Here is a 19,299-nt window from a genome sequence, read left to right on the forward strand (position 1 = left end):
TAATAGAAACAAATCAATAAATTAAAAACTAATTGTAGATAAGTAACGAAAAGAAACTAAGTAGCAGTATCTTTAAAAAAACATTTAAAAAAAACTAGGCTGGCAAGGTTTACAGATTGTTAATGAATTGACAGAAAAATGAAGGGTATATTCCACAAAGGTTTATATTCCCAGGCAGGTTTATTGCACATCGGGGGGTATTTCAGTCTGTGTTTCGGGGTCTACCCGAACAGACCTGCTCTCTCTGTTTGGTGGAGTCTCTGATGAAATGTTCTGGATGATGTTTCAGGACGATGACATCAACCATCACAGTCAGACGGCGGCGAGAGAAACTCAAGCAGCAGCTGATGGATCAGGAAGAGGTGAGTCACCTGAACGCAACTCTCTCAAAGGTCCTAACCTCGATCATACTGTGCATCTAACCTGTCCAATCATCCCACCATCATCCCTCCATCACCCCTTCATCATCCCTCCATCATCCCACCATCATCCCTCCATCACCCCTTCATCATCCCTCCATCATCCCACCATCATCCCTCCATCATCCTCCAGCATCCCACCACCATCCACCACATCCCGCCATCATCCCTCCATCATCCCACCACCATCCCTCCATCATCCCACCATCATCCCTCCATCATCCCTCCATCATCCCACCACCATCCCACCACCATCCCTCCATCATCCCACCACCATCCCACCACCATCCCTCCACCATCCCTCCATCATCCCTCCATCATCCCACCACCATCCCACCATCATCCCTCCATCATCCCTCCATCATCCCACCATCATCCCTTCATCATCCCTCCATCATCCCACCATCATCCCTCCATCATCCCACCACCATCCCACCACCATCCTACATCATCCCTCCATCATCCCTCCATCATCCAGCTGCTGGTGTCCACCGTCAGGAATATGAGCGAGTGCAAGAGGAGTTGTCGCGGCTGCACAGGGACAGCGGACTCGGCCAAAAGATGAGGGTGAAGGAGGTGCTGCAGGCGCTGAGGAACTCGCGTCAACTACGACCACAAGAGCAAGGAGGTGGAGAACAAGAACAGCTGCAACACACAGCTGAACCTGGAGCTGGCACAAAAAACTGTGAGTCCTCATGAGGAAACACGGGTTCAGGAGAATGGGAGATACTAGGAGGGTAGGATGGTAGGACTTTAGGATGTAAAGAAGATAAGATCCTAGGAGGTAGGATGGTATTAGGACTTTAGGATGCCAAGAAGATAAGATACTCGGTGGTAGGGATGGACAGAGTTTAGGATGTGGAGATGTTAGGACTTTAGGGTTGGATGGTAGGACCCTTGTTGTGATGATACTAGAACTTTGTAAGGTTGTTAGGACTCTGTTTTCATTGGAAGATCCAGTGACGCGTCACTACGGAGAGACCGTACAGCTGTGACCAGTGTGTGGGAAGATGGCGCCCTGTTGTCGGCCTGTCCTCGACCACTTTGAGCCTGTATCCCTCTCTTCTCTCTCGGATGTAGTCAAGCACCTGCGGCCGACAAACTGCACCTCAGACAGCATTCCCTCTCGCCTTCTTAGAGATGTTTTCGATTCAGTTGGAGCAAGTATTTTATTACTTATAAATACCTCTCTTAGCTCAGGATGTGTCCCAGCTGCCTTCAAACATGCCGTGGTTAAGCCACTACTTAAAAAAGAAAAATCTCGACCCTTCCATTCTCGCAAATTTTAGGCCCATCTCCCAGCTACCTTTTTTATCTAAAGCCCTGGAGCGAGTAGTCTACGCCCAGCTGCAGTCTTTTTTAACCATGCATGGAATCCATGAAAAGTTTCAGTCTGGCTTCAAACCCATGCACAGCACTGAAACAGCCCTTTGAAGAGTTTTTAATGATCTGCTCCTAGCCGCCGACCTCAGGCAGCCCAGCTGTCTTGGTGCTGTTAGACCTGACAGCTGACTTTGACACTGTGGACCATAGCATCCTGTTGTCACGGCTTGAACAGTCCGCTGGCATCACAGGCTCTGCCCTTGCATGGTTCAGGTCCTACCTGACAGACCGTAGCTTCTCAGGGCAGCTAGGTGCCTTCTCCTCTGCCAAAGCCCCTCTTTACCTGTGGGGGTTCCCCAAGGCTCGATTCTGGGCCCCAAGTAGTTTTTATCTTTTAAAGACCTGGAAAGGGTTATTAACGCACTTTGTTACCTCGATGTTGGACTATTGCCAATGCTCTGTACGTGGGTATGGAACCAGCATTCAATTAGACCCCTGCAGCTAGTGCAGAACGCAGCTGCACGTCTTCTTACTGGCCACAAAAAGCGTGACCACATCACCCCAATTCTGGCCTCACTACACTGGCTTCCAGTTGCGTGTTCAGAATTGATTTTAACATCTTTTAATTTGTTTTCAAAAGCCCTAAATGGGCTGGCTCCGGCCCTATATAGCTGAACTCCTCCAGCGCTACACCCCAGCCAGAGCTTTAACCTGTTACAGCACGGCCCCGCCCTGGTACGGGCGGAAAAAAACGCGTTATTTGCAGGAAACAACATCTAAGGAATCTTAATATTTAATAAACTATGAATGTTTTATATCCATGTAACGGGAACAAACTCAGCTAACTGATCTTTTTAATTTTTTTTTTTTCCAAAAAAACCCCACAATGCACTCAGCCTCTGAATTAGGCCCTCGAGCGAAAAAATGTAACCTAAACGGCACTTAACTCACAATAACTCCCTATTACTTTATCCTAGATGCACAGCCAACCACTGTTTTTGGTCTCCTGGAGCACACTGCATCTAGTGGTGGCCCACCTCAACACTCAGTGATAACCATTGCGACGCTATAAACGAAAGCGTACATCATAACATGTGGAGCTAAGTAGCCTAGAACGCTAACATGGCTTACCTTGGTCAAAACTGGTCTTCAATGGCATTAAAACGATAAAAAATACGATGCAGTGGCAAGTTAATCCATAGGTTAATCCAATGTGTCTGTGCCCTCTTTGAAATGATTTCTGATAATCCATAAGCAATAAAACTGCTTTTTAGTTTCCAAACTCCAGAAGGAAAGATCGCTCCACTCTAACCTAGATTTTCAGACGCGCAGCCCCCACCTTTTCTCTTTACAATGAGTGTGTATGTGGGCCTCCCCCTTCGATTCTATTGGCTCTAACGGTCACAAGGGTGTGTGTCCAACCATCAAAATCGACCAAGGGGGGCCAGAGATAGGAAAAAAACCCATTTTCACCCAAATCACCTCAGAGGTGGTGGTTTTTGGCTAAACCTCTCTAAAAAGGTCAAATGTCACTTGTTTTGCATCATCTTGATACAGGGTACTAATTATATGTTGTACTTTGGATTGCTAAAGCTTTTAGTCTACTAACCCATCATCCAAGGGGTAGTTTTCACTATCTGTAAAAAATAATCTTTGGACGGACACTACTAATTTTACAGTTTTTTTACGATGTCAAATCTGAATTTTCTTTAAAATAAAAAACATTATATTGATTCTGACACTTCTACATCCAACTCACGATGTAACCTTGCTTTGATAAAAGAATTATTCATATGACTCTTTTAGAAGTTAAGTTGTAGTCATTTGTTTTGGGCATGTCATTTTCGGACCTGAATGAAACATGACAAAAACAGGCTAGGTGCTTAACAGGTTAAGGTCTGCTGACCAGCTGCTGCTGGTAGTGCCCAAGACCAGGCTCAAAACCAGAGGGCACCCGAGCCTTCGCAGCAGCTGGCCCTAGGCTCTGGAACACTCTGCCCCTCCATGTGAGGTCGGCCACAGACCCTAGGGGTTTTTAAATTACTCTTAAAACACACTCTTTCTCCCTGGCCTTCTAGTCAGAGCGGAGCACGACTCCTGACTTTTCCCTGTGTTTTTTATATATCTGTTGTAATTTATTGTCTTTTATTGTGATTGTAGTAATGTGGTTTTATGTGATTGTAGTATTTATTACATGTACAGCACTTTGGCCCGACCAAAAATCGCTTTTTAAATGTGCTTTATAAATAAACTTTGATTTGATTTGATTTGATATGGAACTTATGTTGTGATGATGGTAGAACCTGATGTTAGTACTTGTGTTTATGGTAGTAGAACAATATGATGTTAGCATGATAGGATGTTTGGATGGTACGATGTTAGAATTAACAATCTTCTTCTCTATGTGAGTCCAGGCCAGTCTGGATGCGGTTCAGAGGGAGTTCTCCACTTTGCAGGAGGTCAGTTCTCATCACAAGAAGAGATCCACAGAGATCATCAGCCTGATGCTCAGAGACCTCAGTGACATCGGCAGCCTCCTCGGAACCACCGACCTCAGAGCGGTGAGACCTTCTGTTCACCTGTCACTTGTCACCTGTCTGCTCTCACCTGTCACCTGTCATCTGTCTGCTTAATGCTAACAGGGAAATATAAAGCATCTGTTACCCAGCATAATGAGTTATGTCTGCTTCAGATGACGGAGGCCAGTGGAGTGATGGAGGAGGAGTTCACCACCGCCCGGCTCTACATCAGTAAGATGAAGTCTGAGGTCCGGTCTGTGGTGAGTCGCAGCAGACAGTTGGAGGTCAGCCTGACGGAGAACACCGGCAGGATGGGAGGCCAACGAGATGGAGCTGAGCGCCTGCCAGCTGCTTGTCTCCCAGGTAACACTCACTCAGTCACTCATGTAACACTCACTCAGTCACTCATGGTAAACACTCACTCAGTCACTCAGGAACACTCACTCAGTCACTCAGGTAACATTCACTCAGTCACTCAGGTAACATTCACTCAGTCACTCAGGTAACACTCACTCAGTCACTCAGGTAACACTCACTCAGTCACTCAGGTAACATTCACTCAGTCTCCCAGGTAACACTCACTCAGTCACTCAGGTAACATTCACTCAGTCACTCAGGTAACACTCACTCAGTCCACTCAGGTAACATTCACATCAGTCACTCAGGTAACACTCACTCAGTCACTCAGGTAACACTCACTCAGTCACTCAGGTAACACTCACTCAGTCACTCAGGTAACATTCACTCAGTCTCCCAGGTAACACTACTCAGTCACTCAGGAACATTCACTCAGTCATTCAGGTAACACTCACTCAGTCACTCAGGTAACACTCACTCAGTCACTCAGGTAACACTCACTCAGTCACTCAGGTAACATTCACTCAGTCACTCGGTAACCATCTTCACTCAGGTAACATTTCACTCAGTCACGCAGGTAAACACTCACTCAGTCACTCAGGTAACATTCACTCAGTCACGCAGGGTAACACATATACTAACACTCACTCAGTCACTCAGGTAACATTCACTCAGTCACTCAGGTAACACTCACTCAGTCACTCAGGTAACACTCACTCAGTCACTCAGGTAACACTCACTCAGTCACTCAGGTAACATTCACTCAGTTCACTCAGGTAACATTCACTCAGTCACTCAGGTAACACTCACTCAGTCACTCAGGGTAACACTCACTCAGTCACTCAGGTAACATTCACTCAGTCACGCAGGGTAACACATATACTAACACTCACTCAGTCACTCAGGTAACATTCACTCAGTCTCCCAGGTAACACTCACTCAGTCACTCAGGTAACATTCACTCAGTCACTCAGGTAACATTCACTCAGTCACTCAGGTAACACTCACTCAGTCACTCAGGTAACACTCACTCAGTCACTCAGGTAACACTCACTCAGTCACTCAGGTAACATTCACTCAGTCACTCAGGTAACATTCACTCAGTCCGCAGGTAACACATATACTAACACTCACTCAGTCACTCAGGTAACATTCACTCAGTCACTCAGGTAACACTCACTCAGTCACTCAGGTAACACTCACTCAGTCACTCAGTGTAACACTCACTCAGTCACTCAGGTAACATTCACTCAGTCACTCAGGTAACATTCACTCAGTCACGCAGGTAACACATATACTACACTCACTCAGTCACTCAGGTAACACTCACTCAGTCTCCCAGGTAACACTCACTCAGTCACTCAGGTAACATTCACTCAGTCACTCAGGTAACATTCACTCAGTCACTCAGGTAACATTCACTCAGTCACTCAGGTAACACTCACTCAGTCACTCAGGTAACCCTCACTCAGTCACTCAGGTAACACTCACTCAGTCACCTCAGGTAACACTCACTCAGTCACTCAGGTAACATTCACTCAGTCACTCAGGTAACACTCACTCAGTCACTCAGGTAACACTCACTCAGTCACTCAGGTAACACTCACTCAGTCACGCAGGTAACATATCTAACACTCACTCAGTCACTCAGGTAACATTCACTCAGTCACTCAGGTAACACTCACTCAGTCACTCAGGTAACACTCACTCGTCACTCAGGTAACACTCACTCAGTCACTCAGGGAAAATTCTACTCAGTCCCTCAGGTAACATTCACTCAGTCAGCAGGTAACACATATACTAACACTCACTCAGTCACTCAGGTAACACTCACTCAGTCTCCCAGGTAACACTCACTCAGTCACTCAGGTAACATTCAACTGCAGTCACTCAGGTAACATTCACTCAGTCACTCAGGTACATTCACTCAGTCACTCAGGGTAACACTCACTCAGTCACTCAGGTTACACTCACTCCCAGTCATTCAGGTAACACTCACTCAGTCACTCAGGTTAACATCACTCAGTCACTCAGGTAACACTCACTCAGTCACCTCAGGTAACACTCACTCAGTCATTCAGGTAACACTCACTCATTTCATTCAGGTAACACAGATACTAACAATCACTCAGTCATCCAGGTACACCTGCAGAAACACTCACTCATTTCAATCCAGGTAACACCTGCAGATACTCAGGGGTTCACCTGTGCAGACTCTCTGTTCATAATGAATACATGACTGTAACGCTGATGTTCCTGCAGCTCCAGGCGAAGGTGTGCTCGCTGACGGAGGCTCTGCAGGGATTGGAGCAGAAGAAGAGGCAGCTGGAGGGAGAGTCAGGACGCTCTGATGGAGGAGGCGGCCAAGCTGCCACGCATCAAGGTCAGTCGCCAATTGGCTGTGATAGGAAACGCTGCTATCTAATTGGCTGACGTTCTGTTAAACATAGAAAAATTGAAAACACCAAGAAGTGTGTGTGTGTGTGTGTGTGTGGTGTGTGTGTGTGTGTGTGGTGTGGGTGTGTGTGTTGTGTGTGTGTGTGGTGTGTGTGTGTGTGTGTGTGTGTGTGTGTGTGTGTGGTGTGTGTGATGTGTGTGTGGTGTGTGTGTGTGTGTGTGTTGTGTGTGTGTGTGTGTGTGTGTGTTGTGTGTGTGTGTGTGTGTAGGTAAGATGCAAGCACCGTGAAGGGTGACGGATAAAGAGAAGGAGCACATGACCGCCTGCAGGACGCGGACGGAGATGAGGTACGGGTGGATCTGCAGACACACCAGTAACTGGTTCAAGTGTCCCAGAGCCTCTGTGTTCACATGATTTATTAAAGAAGGCTATTCAAACAGAAACAGTTTGTTGTTAATACCTTACTGTAGGTAAACTGTTGGTAATAATGACGTTGATATTAATAATGAAGAGTGACTGTGTTTCCGTGCAGAAGGACTCTGAGGGAGCAGATGGAGAACCCACAGAGATGTTCATCAACAAACAGCTGAGCCGCCTGAGAGACGAGATCGAGCCTGAAGCACCGAGAGGGGGAGCGCCTCAAAGAGTAAGTGTTATATATATATATTACATCATAGTGTTTATATACAGGGTGCAGACAAATTAAACCAATACAAAATAGTGAAAGAAATAACAATAGAAATAAAATAGTGCAAGAGAATTATTAGAAAAATCTATATTTTCCCCACAAGAATGTCTGATGTGCAAGAAGAGTGTATTTACATGTAAATGGAATATCATATTTAGATAAATAAAGATGCAAAACAGATGAATGTTATGGTTGTTCTTTACAGAGTTCAGGTATTTAATAGTCTGAATTGGGATGAAACTGTCCCTGAGTCTGGTGGTTTTAGTCCTGAAACTGTCCTGAGTCTGGTGGTTGTAGTCCCTGATGCATGTCCCTGAGTCTGGTGGTTGTAGTCCTGAAACTGTCCCTGAGTCTGGTGGTTTTAAGTCCTGATGCTGTCCCTGAGTCTGGTGGTTGTAGTCCCTAGAAACTGTCCCTGAGTCTGGTGGTTGTAGTCCTGATGCTGTCCCTGAGTCTGGTGGTTGTAGTCCTGAAACTGTCCCTGAGTATGGTGGTTTTAGTCCTGATAGCTGTCCCTGAGTCTGGTGGTTGTAGTCCTGAAACTGGTCCCTGAGTCTGGTGGTTGTAGTCCTGAAGCTGTCCCTGAGTCTGTGGTTTTAGTCCTGAAACTGTCTCTGAGTCTGGTGGGTTTAGTCCTGATGCTGTCCCTGAGTCTGGTGGTTGTAGTCCTGAAACTGTCTCTGAGTCTGGTGGTTTTAGACCTGAAACTGTCTCTGAGTCTGGTGGTTGTAGTCCTGAAACTGTCCCTGAGTCTGGTGGTTGTAGTCCTGAAACTGTCCCTGAGTCTGGTGGTTTTAGTCCTGATGCTGTCCCTGAGTCTGGTGGTTGTAGTCCTGAAACTGTCCCTGAGTCTGGTGGTTGTAGTCCTGAAACTGTCCCTGAGTCTGGTTGTTGTAGTCCTGATGCTGTCCCTGAGTCTGGTGGTTGTAGTCCTGAAACTGTCCCTGAGTCTGGTGGTTTTAGTCCTGAAAACTGTCCCTGAGTCTGGTGGTTGTAGTCCTGAAACTGTCCCTGAGTCTGGTGGTTGCAGTCCCTGATGCTGTCCCTGAGTCTGGTGGTTGTAGTCCTGATGCTGTCCCTGAGTCTGGTGGTTGCAGTCCTGAAACTGTCCCTGAGTCTGGTGGTTTGTTGTTGTTCGGTATGTACCTCGGTTTGGGGGTCACGGTTTCGGTACGGGTTCAGTACAACAAGAAAAAGCAAAGAAAGTCCCAAATGTATAATTCCAGGTTTGTTTTTATTTATTTTGAACAGTAGTGCAAGTTTCAGTATAAAAATAAGGAACTCTAACATTTTGGAATAATGGAACTTTATTACACAGTTTAAAAACAAACCAGTACCACACACACTCAGATGGCCGTATTATCTATTATGGCTGATGTCAAACAAAAAGGTTCAATAAGCTGTAAAACTAAAAAGAATGTCTTGAAAATATTACAAAATAAATGATAAGAAAGTGTTTCATCACTCAACAAATCAACCACATCAATAAAGCCGGGGTCCTCTACTATTGCATAAGGGCGCATAGCCGTTGAAATATATATGCCAAAAGCTTCATTTATTTCTTTTGGTCTCTCGGCTCTCATGTCTATTGGCTTCTTAAAAACAGCGGGGATAAGCTGTTCAACTGCTGTTGTCTTTCGCCGGGCTCCGTGATTGGCAATCTGGCTGATGCCTTCTGATATGGTTTAGCATGTTTGGCGTGTGTTACCATTAGCATACCGCACCGCTGTCGAACAACGCCGACACACCGTCCTCCCGATCCACCACTCGTTCCGATCCACCACTCGCACTCCATCGTTATTGCAGTCCACAGGGAACCCGAAATGTTCCCACACAGCTGATTTAAAAGAAGCAGGTGGGTCTTCTAGCTCCTGTGTGTTATCTGAAATCGCCATACTAACTTTTCTTCTTCTTGTATTCTGTTAGTTTTGTTGTGTTTTTCTTCTTGTTCTTCATTTGTGTTGTTTAAGGGAGGCGGCTGGCAACTTTTAGGCGCAATACCGCCCCCTGGATTATATATAGTGTAGTGGATACTGGCCCTGAATGACACTTTTTTCCCACTCGTAAAAAAAAAAGGCGTATTCGTCGTGTGACTGCATGCACCGAACCGTGACATCACGGGACGATACGGATACCGTTACACCTCTAACGGCGTGCAAACTCAAAGAGTCCATACATATTTATGAAATGATATATATACAGTATGATAGTGAGCATGCTGATGTGATGTGTTTCCTCAGTCTGACCCAGGCTCTGCAGCTGGAGGTCAGGAAGCTGCAGTCAGACTGCGACAAGCTGAAGGCTGAGGACCACAACAAGGAGCAGAAACTGCAGAAACTCATGTGAGGAGCCGTACACAATACATAACTATAACATGATCATATCATGTGTGAGATTATACAACAGGTGTTTGTGAACTCTCAGGTTCCTGAACGAGAAGGGGAACAAGCCAAAGAGGACCTGAAGGGCTGGAGGACACGGTGGTGCGTGGGTCTTTATCTTTATTAGATGTCTCTTTATTAGATGTCTCTTTATTAGATGTCTCTTTATTAGATGTCTCTTTATTAGATGTACCTTTATTAGATGTCTCTTTATTAGATGTCTTATTGTGTGTCCTCCCACAGGCCAGAGAGCTGCAGACTCTGAACCACCTTCGGAAAGTGTTCATCGAGGACCTCGGGGCTCGAGTCAGGAGCGTAAGAAAACTTCTTCTAACCGACCATTTATTAAACACTGTTAAACACATGAACTTTGAAGAGTCCTCTCCTGCGATGATCATGCTTTAATGTTCATGCAAACGCTCTTACATTTTTTCTTAATTATTTCTGATTCTGAGAAAAATGTGAATTCTTAAAAAGAAATTACATTTTGTTAAGAAATTGCTTCTGATACAAATTAGAAAATCTGGGAAAATTCAAATTCTGAGAAAAAAGCCAAATTATGAATGAAAGTCATATTCAAAATATTTTATGATATTTTTTGGAAAAAAAAACAATTCTGAGGACATTTTGAAAAATGGTGAAAATCGGAGAGAAATGTGAAAATTCTGAAAAAGTGAAATTTTGACAAAAAAAATAATTCAAGACAAATCATAAGAAAAGGCCAAATTCTGAAAAAATGAAAACCTGGGAAATGTCAAATATGAAGTAAAAGTCGTATTCTGTCAAAAAATAAGTAAAGTAAAATGCTGAGAAAAAAGTTAAATCTTGGAAAAATTCTAACTGACAGAAAGGCATATTATAAAGAAAAAAGTCGAAATCTTTAAAAAGTAAAATTCTAAGAAAAACCTCTGTGTTTCTCTTGTTGTCTGGGAGGTTATGGGAGGTTAGTGGAGGTTAGTGAGAGGTTAGTGAGAGGTTAGTGGGAGGAGTAAGTGAAGGTTAGTGGAGGTTAGTGGGCGGTTAGTGAGAGGTAAGTGAGAGGTAAGTGAGAGGGGTTAGTGAGAGGTTAGTGGGAGGTTAGTGGGAGGTAGTGAGAGGTAAGTGAGAGTAGTGGGAGGTAAGTGAGAGGTTAGTGGGAGGTAGTGGGAGGTAGTAAGGAGAGGTTAGTGGGAGGTTAGTGAGAGGTAAGTGGGAGGTAGTGGGGGAGGTAAGTGAGAGGTTAGTGGGAGGTTAGTGAGAGGTAAGTGAGAGGTTAGTGAGAGGTTAGTGAGAGGTAAGTGAGAGGTTAGTGGGAGGTTAGTGAGAGGTAAGTGGGAGGTTAGTGGGAGGTAAGTGAGAGGTTAGTGGGAGGTTAGTGAGAGGTAAGTGAGAGGTTAGTGAGAGGTTAGTGGGAGGTAAGTGAGAGGTTAGTGGGAGGTAAGTGAGAGGTTAGTGGGAGGTTAGTGAGAGGTAAGTGAGAGGTTAGTGAGAGGTTAGTGAGAGGTAAGTGGGAGGTAAGTGGGAGGTAAGTGAGAGGTTAGTGGGGGTTAGTGGGAGGTTAGTGGGAGGTTAGTGAGAGGTAAGTGGGAGGTAAGTGGGAGGTAAGTGAGAGGTTAGTGGGAGGTTAGTGAGAGGTAAGTGAGAGGTTAGTGAGAGGTTAGTGAGAGGTTAGTGGGGTAAGTGAGAGGTTAGTGGGAGGTTAGTGAGAGGTAAGTGAGAGGTTAGTGGAGGTAAGTAAGGTGAGAGGTTAGTGGGAGTAGTGAGAGGTAGGAGAGTGGAGGTAAGTGGGAGGTTAGTGAGAGGTAAGTGAGAGGTTAGGGGAGGTTAGTGAGAGGTAAGTGAGAGGTTAGTGGGAGGTTAGTGGGAGGTTAGTGAGAGGTAAGTGAGAGGTAAGTGAGAGGTTAGTGGGAGGTTAGTGAGAGGTTAGTGAGAGGTAAGTGAGAGGTTAGTGTGAGGTAAGTGAGAGGTTAGTGGGAGGTTAGTTGGAGGTTAGTGGGAGGTTAGTGGGAGGTTAGTGAGAGGTAAGTGAGAGGTTAGTGAGAGGTTAGTGAGAGGTAAGTGAGAGGTAAGTGAGAGGTTAGTGGGAGGTAAGTGAGAGGTTAGTGAGAGGTTAGTGGGAGGTTAGTGAGAGGTTAGTGGGAGGTTAGTGAGAGGTTAGTGGGAGGTTAGTGAGAGGTAAGTGAGAGGTTAGTGGGAGGTAAGTGAGAGGTTAGTGAGAGGTTAGTGGGAGGTAAGTGAGAGGTTAGTGGGAGGTTAGTGGGAGGTAAGTGAGAGGTTAGTGAGAGGTAAGTGAGAGGGTTAGTGAGAGGTTAGTGAGAGGTAAGTGAGAGGTAAGTGAGAGGTTAGTGGGAGGTTAGTGAGAGGTAAGTGAGAGGTTAGTGAGAGGTTAGTGAGAGGTTAGTGGGAGGTTAGTGAGAGGTAAGTGGGAGGTTAGTGGGAGGTAAGTGAGAGGTTAGTGGGAGGTTAGTGAGAGGTAAGTGGGAGGTTAGTGAGAGGTAAGTGAGAGGTTAGTGGGAGGTAAGTGAGAGGTTAGTGGGAGGTTAGTGGGAGGTAAGTGAGAGGTAAGTGAGAGGTTAGTGAGAGGTTAGTGGGAGGTTAGTGAGAGGTAAGTGAGAGGTTAGTGGGAGGTAAGTGAGAGGTTAGTGGGAGGTTAGTGGGAGGTTAGTGAGAGGTAAGTGAGAGGTAAGTGAGAGGTTAGTGAGAGGTTAGTGGGAGGTAAGTGAGAGGTTAGTGGGAGGTTAGTGAGAGGTAAGTGAGAGGTTAGTGGGAGGTAAGTGAGAGGTTAGTGGGAGGTTAGTGAGAGGTTAGTGGGAGGTTAGTGAGAGGTAAGTGGGAGGTTAGTGGGAGGTAAGTGAGAGGTTAGTGGGAGGTTAGTGAGAGGTAAGTGAGAGGTTAGTGAGAGGTTAGTGAGAGGTTAGTGAGGGAAGTGGAGGTTAGTGGTGAGGAGGTTAGTGAGAGGTAAGTGGGAGGTTGAGTGGGAGTAAGTGAGAGGTTAGTGGAGGGTAGTGAGAGTAGTGAGAGGTTAGTGAGAGGTTAGTGAGAGGTTAGTGGGAGGTAAGTGAGAGGTTAGTGGGAGGTAAGTGAGAGGTTAGTGGGAGGTTAGTGAGAGGTAAGTGAGAGGTTAGTGAGAGGTTAGTGAGAGGTAAGTGGGAGGTAAGTGGGAGGTAAGTGAGAGGTTAGTGGGAGGTTAGTGGGAGGTTAGTGGGAGGTTAGTGAGAGGTAAGTGGGAGGTAAGTGGGAGGTAAGTGAGAGGTTAGTGGGAGGTTAGTGAGAGGTTAGTGAGAGGTTAGTGAGAGGTTAGTGAGAGGTTAGTGGGAGGTAAGTGAGAGGTTAGTGGGAGGTTAGTGAGAGGTAAGTGAGAGGTTAGTGGGAGGTAAGTGAGAGGTTAGTGGGAGGTTAGTGAGAGGTAAGTGGGAGGTTAGTGAGAGGTAAGTGAGAGGTTAGTGGGAGGTTAGTGAGAGGTAAGTGAGAGGTTAGTGAGAGGTTAGTGGGAGGTTAGTGAGAGGTAAGTGAGAGGTAAGTGAGAGGTTAGTGGGAGGTTAGTGGGAGGTTAGTGAGAGGTTAGTGAGAGGTAAGTGAGAGGTTAGTGTGAGGTAAGTGAGAGGTTAGTGGGAGGTTAGTTGGAGGTTAGTGGGAGGTTAGTGGGAGGTTAGTGAGAGGTAAGTGAGAGGTTAGTGAGAGGTAAGTGAGAGGTAAGTGAGAGGTTAGTGGGAGGTAAGTGAGAGGTTAGTGAGAGGTTAGTGGGAGGTTAGTGAGAGGGTTAGTGGGAGGTTAGTGAGAGGTTAGTGGGAGGTTAGTGAGAGGTAAGTGAGAGGTTAGTGGGAGGTAAGTGAGAGGTTAGTGAGAGGTTAGGGAGGTAAGTGAGAGGTTAGTGGGAGGTTAGTGGGAGGAGGTAAGTGAGAGGTTAGTGAGAGGGTAAGTGAGAGGTTAGTGAGAGGTTAGTGGGAGGTAAGTGAGAGGTAAGTGAGAGGTTAGTGGGAGGTTAGTGAGAGGTAAGTGAGAGGTTAGTGAGAGGTTAGTGAGAGGTTAGTGAGAGGTTAGTGGGAGGTTAGTGAGAGGTAAGTGGGAGGTTAGTGGGAGGTAAGTGAGAGGTTAGTGGGGAGGTTAGTGGGAGGTAAGTGGGAGGTTAGTGAGAGGTAAGTGAGAGGTTAGTGGGAGGTAAGTGAGAGGTTAGTGGGAGGTTAGTGGGAGGTAAGTGAGAGGTAAGTGAGAGGTTAGTGAGAGGTTAGTGGGAGGTTAGTGAGAGGTAAGTGAGAGGTTAGTGGGAGGTAAGTGAGAGGTTAGTGGGAGGTTAGTGGGAGGTAAGTGAGAGGTTAGTGGGAGGTTAGTGGGAGGTAAGTGAGAGGTAAGTGAGAGGTTAGTGAGAGGTTAGTGAGAGGTTAGTGGGAGGTTAGTGAGAGGTTAGTGGGAGGTTAGTGAGAGGTAAGTGAGAGGTTAGTGGGAGGTAAGTGAGAGGTTAGTGAGAGGTGTGGGAGGTTAGTGAGAGGTAAGTGAGAGGTAGTGGGAGGTAAGTGAGAGGTTGGAGTTGAGAGTAGTGAGAGGTAAGTGAGAGGTTAGTGGGAGGTAAGTGAGAGGTTAGTGGGAGGTTAGTGAGAGGTAAGTGAGAGGTTAGTGGGAGGTAAGTGAGAGGTTAGTGGGAGGTTAGTGAGAGGTAAGTGAGAGGTTAGTGAGAGGTTAGTGAGAGGTAAGTGAGAGGTAAGTGAGAGGTTAGTGGGAGGTTAGTGAGAGGTAAGTGAGAGGTTAGTGAGAGGTTAGTGAGAGGTTAGTGAGAGGTTAGTGGGAGGTTAGTGAGAGGTAAGTGGGAGGTTAGTGGGAGGTAAGTGAGAGGTTAGTGGGAGGTTAGTGAGAGGTTAGTGAGAGGTTAGTGGGGAGGTAAGTGAGAGGTTAGTGGGAGGTTAGTGGGAGGTAAGTGAGAGGTTAGTGGGAGGTAAGTGAGAGGTTAGTGGGAGGTAGTGAGAGGTAAGTGAGAGGTTGTGGGAGGTAAGTGAGAGGTTAGTGGGAGGTTAGTGGGAGGTAAGTGAGAGGTTAGTGAGAGGTTAGTGGGAGGTTAGTGAGAGGTTAGTGAGAGGTTAGTGGGAGGTTAGTGGGAGGTTAGTGAGAGGTTAGTGGGAGGTTAGTGAGAGGTTAGTGGGAGGTAAGTGAGAGGTTAGTGAGAGGTTAGTGGGAGGTTAGTGAGAGGTTAGTGGGAGGTAAGTGAGAGGTTAGTGGGAGGTTAGTGAGAGGTAAGTGAGAGGTTTGTGGGAGGTAAGTGGAGGTTAGTGGGAGGTTAGTGAGAGGTAGTGGGAGGTAAGGGAGAGGTAGTGGGAGGTAAGTGAGAGGTTAGTGGAGAGGTTAGTGGGAGGTTAGTGGGAGGTTAGTGGGAGGTTAGTGAGAGGTAGTGAGAGGTTAGTGAGAGGTTAGTGGGAGGTAAGTGAGAGGTTAGTGGGGAGGTTAGTGGGAGGTTAGTGAGAGTTAGTGAGAGGTAAGTGAGAGGTTAGGGGAGGTTAGTGGGGAGGTAAGTGAGAGGTAGTGAGAGGTAAGTGAGAGGTTAGTGGGAGGTAAGTGAGAGGTTAGTGGGAGGTAAGTGAGAGGTAAGTGGAGGTTAGTGGGAGGTAAGTGAGAGGTTAGTGGGAGGTTAGTGAGAGGTAAGTGAGAGGTTAGTGGGAGGTTAGTGGGAGATTAGTGGGAGGTTAGTGAGAGGTTAGTGAGAGGTAAGTGAGAGGTTAGTGGGAGGTAAGTGAGAGGTTAGTGGGAGGTTAGTGGGAGGTTAGTGAGAGGTTAGTGAGAGGTAAGTGAGAAGTTAGTGGGAGGTAAGTGAGAGGTTAGTGGGAGGTTAGTGGGAGGTTAGTGAGAGGTTAGTGAGAGGTAAGTGAGAGGTTAGTGGGAGGGTAGTGAGAGGTTAGTGGGAGGTTAGTGGGAGGTTAGTGAGAGGTTAGTGAGAGGTTAGTGGGAGGTAAGTGAGAGGTTAGTGGGAGGTTAGTGGGAGGTTAGTGAGAGGTTAGTGGGAGGTTAGTGAGAGGTTAGTGAGAGGTTAGTGGGAGGTAAGTGAGAGGTTAGTGGGAGGTAAGTGAGAGGTTAGTGGGAGGTTAGTGAGAGGTTAGTGGGAGGTTAGTGAGAGGTCATCATCAGTGTGTAACCTCTGTGTATCATCAGTGTGTAACCTCTGTGTATCATCAGTGTGTAACCTCTGTGTATCATCAGTGTGTAACCTGTGTATCATCAGTGTGTAACCTCGTGTATCATCAGTGTGTAACCTCTGTGTATCATCAGTGTGTAACCTCTGTGTATCATCAGTGTGTAACCTCTGTGTATCATCAGTGTGTAACCTCTGTGTATCTCCTTCTTCTCTCTCAGAGCTCAGAGAGCGACAGCGACGAGGCTGGAGGCAGCCTGGCTCAGAGGCAGAGGATCGTCTTCTTAGAGAACAACCTGGAGCAGCTCAGCAGGGTCCACAAGCAGGTAATAATACAACTGCATTAACAGGTCTACAAGCAGGTACACCTGCATTAACAGGTCCACAGACAGAAAACACCTGATTAACAGGTCCACAGACAGAAACACCTGCATTAACAGGTCCACAGACAGAAAACACCTGCATTAACAGGCCACAGACAGAAACACCTGCATTAACAGGTCCACAGACAGGTACACCTGCATTAACAGGTCCACAGACAGAAACACTTGCATTAACAGGTCCACAGACAGAAACACCTGCATTAACAGGTCCACAGACAGGTACACCTGCATTAACAGGTCCAAAAACCTGTTACTAGGTTTAAGACCCTGAGAGGACCAGGACTCTGAGGGGTTAGGACAGGGGAAAAGGAGCAGCTTTTAGTGAATGTCTTAGTAAATGTCTTAGTGAATGTTTTAATAAATGTTCCCCTCTGTGTTGGTCAGCTGGTTCGAGATAACGCTGATCTTCGCTGCGAGCTGCCGAAGCTGGAGAAGCGTCTCCGGGCGACGGCAGAGAGGGTGAAAGCTCTGGAGGCGGCCCTCAGGGAGGCCAAGGGGAATGCCATGAGGGACCGCAAGCGCTACCAACAGGAAGTGGATCGGATCAAAGAGGTCGTCCTCTCCAAGAGCGTCTCCAGGAGAGGGCAGACCGCTCAGATCGGTGAGCAACGAACGTCCTGAGAGTCGAGTTTCAGGGCTAACACCAAACCCCAGGAGTCAGAATCAGAACCAGAATCAGAATACCTTTACTCGTCCCAGAGGAGAAATTTACATTTGTTACAGCAGAAAAGAGCCACAGACATCTTAATGTTAAAGGGGAGGTGTCATGCTTTTCTGGTTATTACCCGTCCCCTTGTGTTATGAAGGTTTTTATGCATGTAAACGGTGTGCAGAGTCAAAACCCTCAAAGTACACCCTGTCGCGAGTAAAACTCTAACACAGAAAATACCTCCCCAAAACGCCTCGTTGGAGATACGTCACTGTCCATTTGATTCTTCCGGGTACGGCATGATGTCAAGCCGTACCCGGAACGAAATGGACCAATCCGTGGAGCCGTTACGTTACGTCGCGGAGCCGTTACGTTAAGCCCCCGCTGATTGGTCCAAATTGACCAATCCACGGACTTCTCACACACACATCTGTGTGCAGGGAGCAGCAGCTCTGCTGATTTCTCCTCCCCTGGCTGCAGGCTGATAACAGACAGTTGGGATCGCGGCCAAATTCTCTCTGCAGACCCATTCTCTCTGCAGACCCATTCTCTCTGCAGACCCATTCTCTCTGCAGACCCATTCTCTCCGCAGACCCATTCTCTCGCAGACCCATCCTCTCCGCAGACCCATTCTCTCGCAGACCCATTCTCTCGCAGACCCATTCTCTTCGCAGACCCATTCTCTCTGCAGACCCACTCTCTCTGCAGACCCATTCTCTCTGCAGACCCATTCTCTCTCTGCAGACCCATTCTCTCTCAGACCATTCTCACAGCAGACCCATTCTCTCTGCAGACCCATTCTCTCTGCAGACCCATTCTTCCGCAGACCCATTCTCTCGCAGACCCATTCTCTCGCAGACCCATTCTCTCGCAGACCCATTCTCTCGCAGACCCATTCTTCGCAGACCCATTCTCTCTGCAGACCCATTCTCTCTGCAGACCCATTCTCTCTGCAGACCCATTCTCTCTGCAGACCCATTCTCTCTGCAGACCCATTCTCTCTGCAGACCCATTCTCACAGCGTTTATCAACCTTTTTCTTACTCAATATCAAGACACACTTATTGTTTTTACTTCGGCTGTGACTTTGTGTGTGCTCAGGATGAGTTTGGCTGTTTGGCTGTGTATCCTAAACAAGGAAACAACACCTCCACGGAGCTCAGCGCGATTCACAACGTCCCGACCAATCAGAGCACACTGTGCTCACAGGGAGGGTGGGGGCTGGAGCTATTGGAGCTACAACGAGCCGTTAAAGGCAGAGAGTGGAATTCAGTGAATACACGTAGTTTACAGAGATGCTGTTTGAGAAACCAATGTGAGTTTGGAGAGATGCTTGAGAAACCAATGTGAGTTTGGAGAGATGCTGTATGAGAAACCAATGTGAGTTTGGAGAGATGCTGTATGAGAAACCAATGTGAGTTTGGAGAGATGCTGTATGAGAAACCAATGTGAGTTTGGAGAGATGCTGTATGAGAAACCAATGTGAGTTTGGAGAGATGCTGTGTGAGAAACCAATGTGAGTTTGGAGAGATGCTGTATGAGAGAAACCAATGTGAGTTTGGAGAGATGCTGTATGAGAGACCAATGTGAGTGTGTAGAGAGAGATGCTGTATGAGAAACCAATGTGAGTTTGGAGAGATGCTGTATGAGAAACCAATGTGAGTTTGGAGAGATGCTGTATGAGAAACCAATGTGAGTTTGGAGAGATGCTGTATGAGAAACCAATGTGAGTTGGAGAGAGTTTGAGAGATGGAGCTGATTGTATGAGAAACCAATGTGAGTTGAGAGATGATGATGAGAGAGCTGTATGAGAAACCAATGTGAGTTTGGAGAGATGCTGTATGAGAAACCAATGTGAGTTTGGAGAGATGCTGTATGAGAAACCAATGTGAGTTTGGAGAGATGCTGTTGAGAAACCAATGTGAGTTTGAGAGAGTGAGAACCAATGTGTTGGAGAGATTGAGAAACCAATGTGAGTTTGGAGAGAGATGCGAGATGTGTATGAGAAACCAATGTGAGTTTGGAGAGATGCTGTGTTGAGAAACCAATGTGAGTTTGGAGAGATGCTGTATGAGAAACCAATGTGAGTTTT

At 46.6% G+C, this 19,299-nt stretch overlaps 1 pseudogene; it reads left to right on the forward strand.

The window, feature by feature from the left end:
* Nucleotides 1-17,160, forward strand: part of LOC117496741 — a 30,986-nt pseudogene extending 13,826 nt beyond the window's left edge.
* The last annotated feature ends 2,139 nt before the right edge of the window (nt 17,161-19,299 follow it).

This window comes from Trematomus bernacchii, unplaced genomic scaffold (assembly GCF_902827165.1).
Source record: "Trematomus bernacchii unplaced genomic scaffold, fTreBer1.1, whole genome shotgun sequence".
Lineage (NCBI taxonomy): Eukaryota > Metazoa > Chordata > Actinopteri > Perciformes > Nototheniidae > Trematomus > Trematomus bernacchii.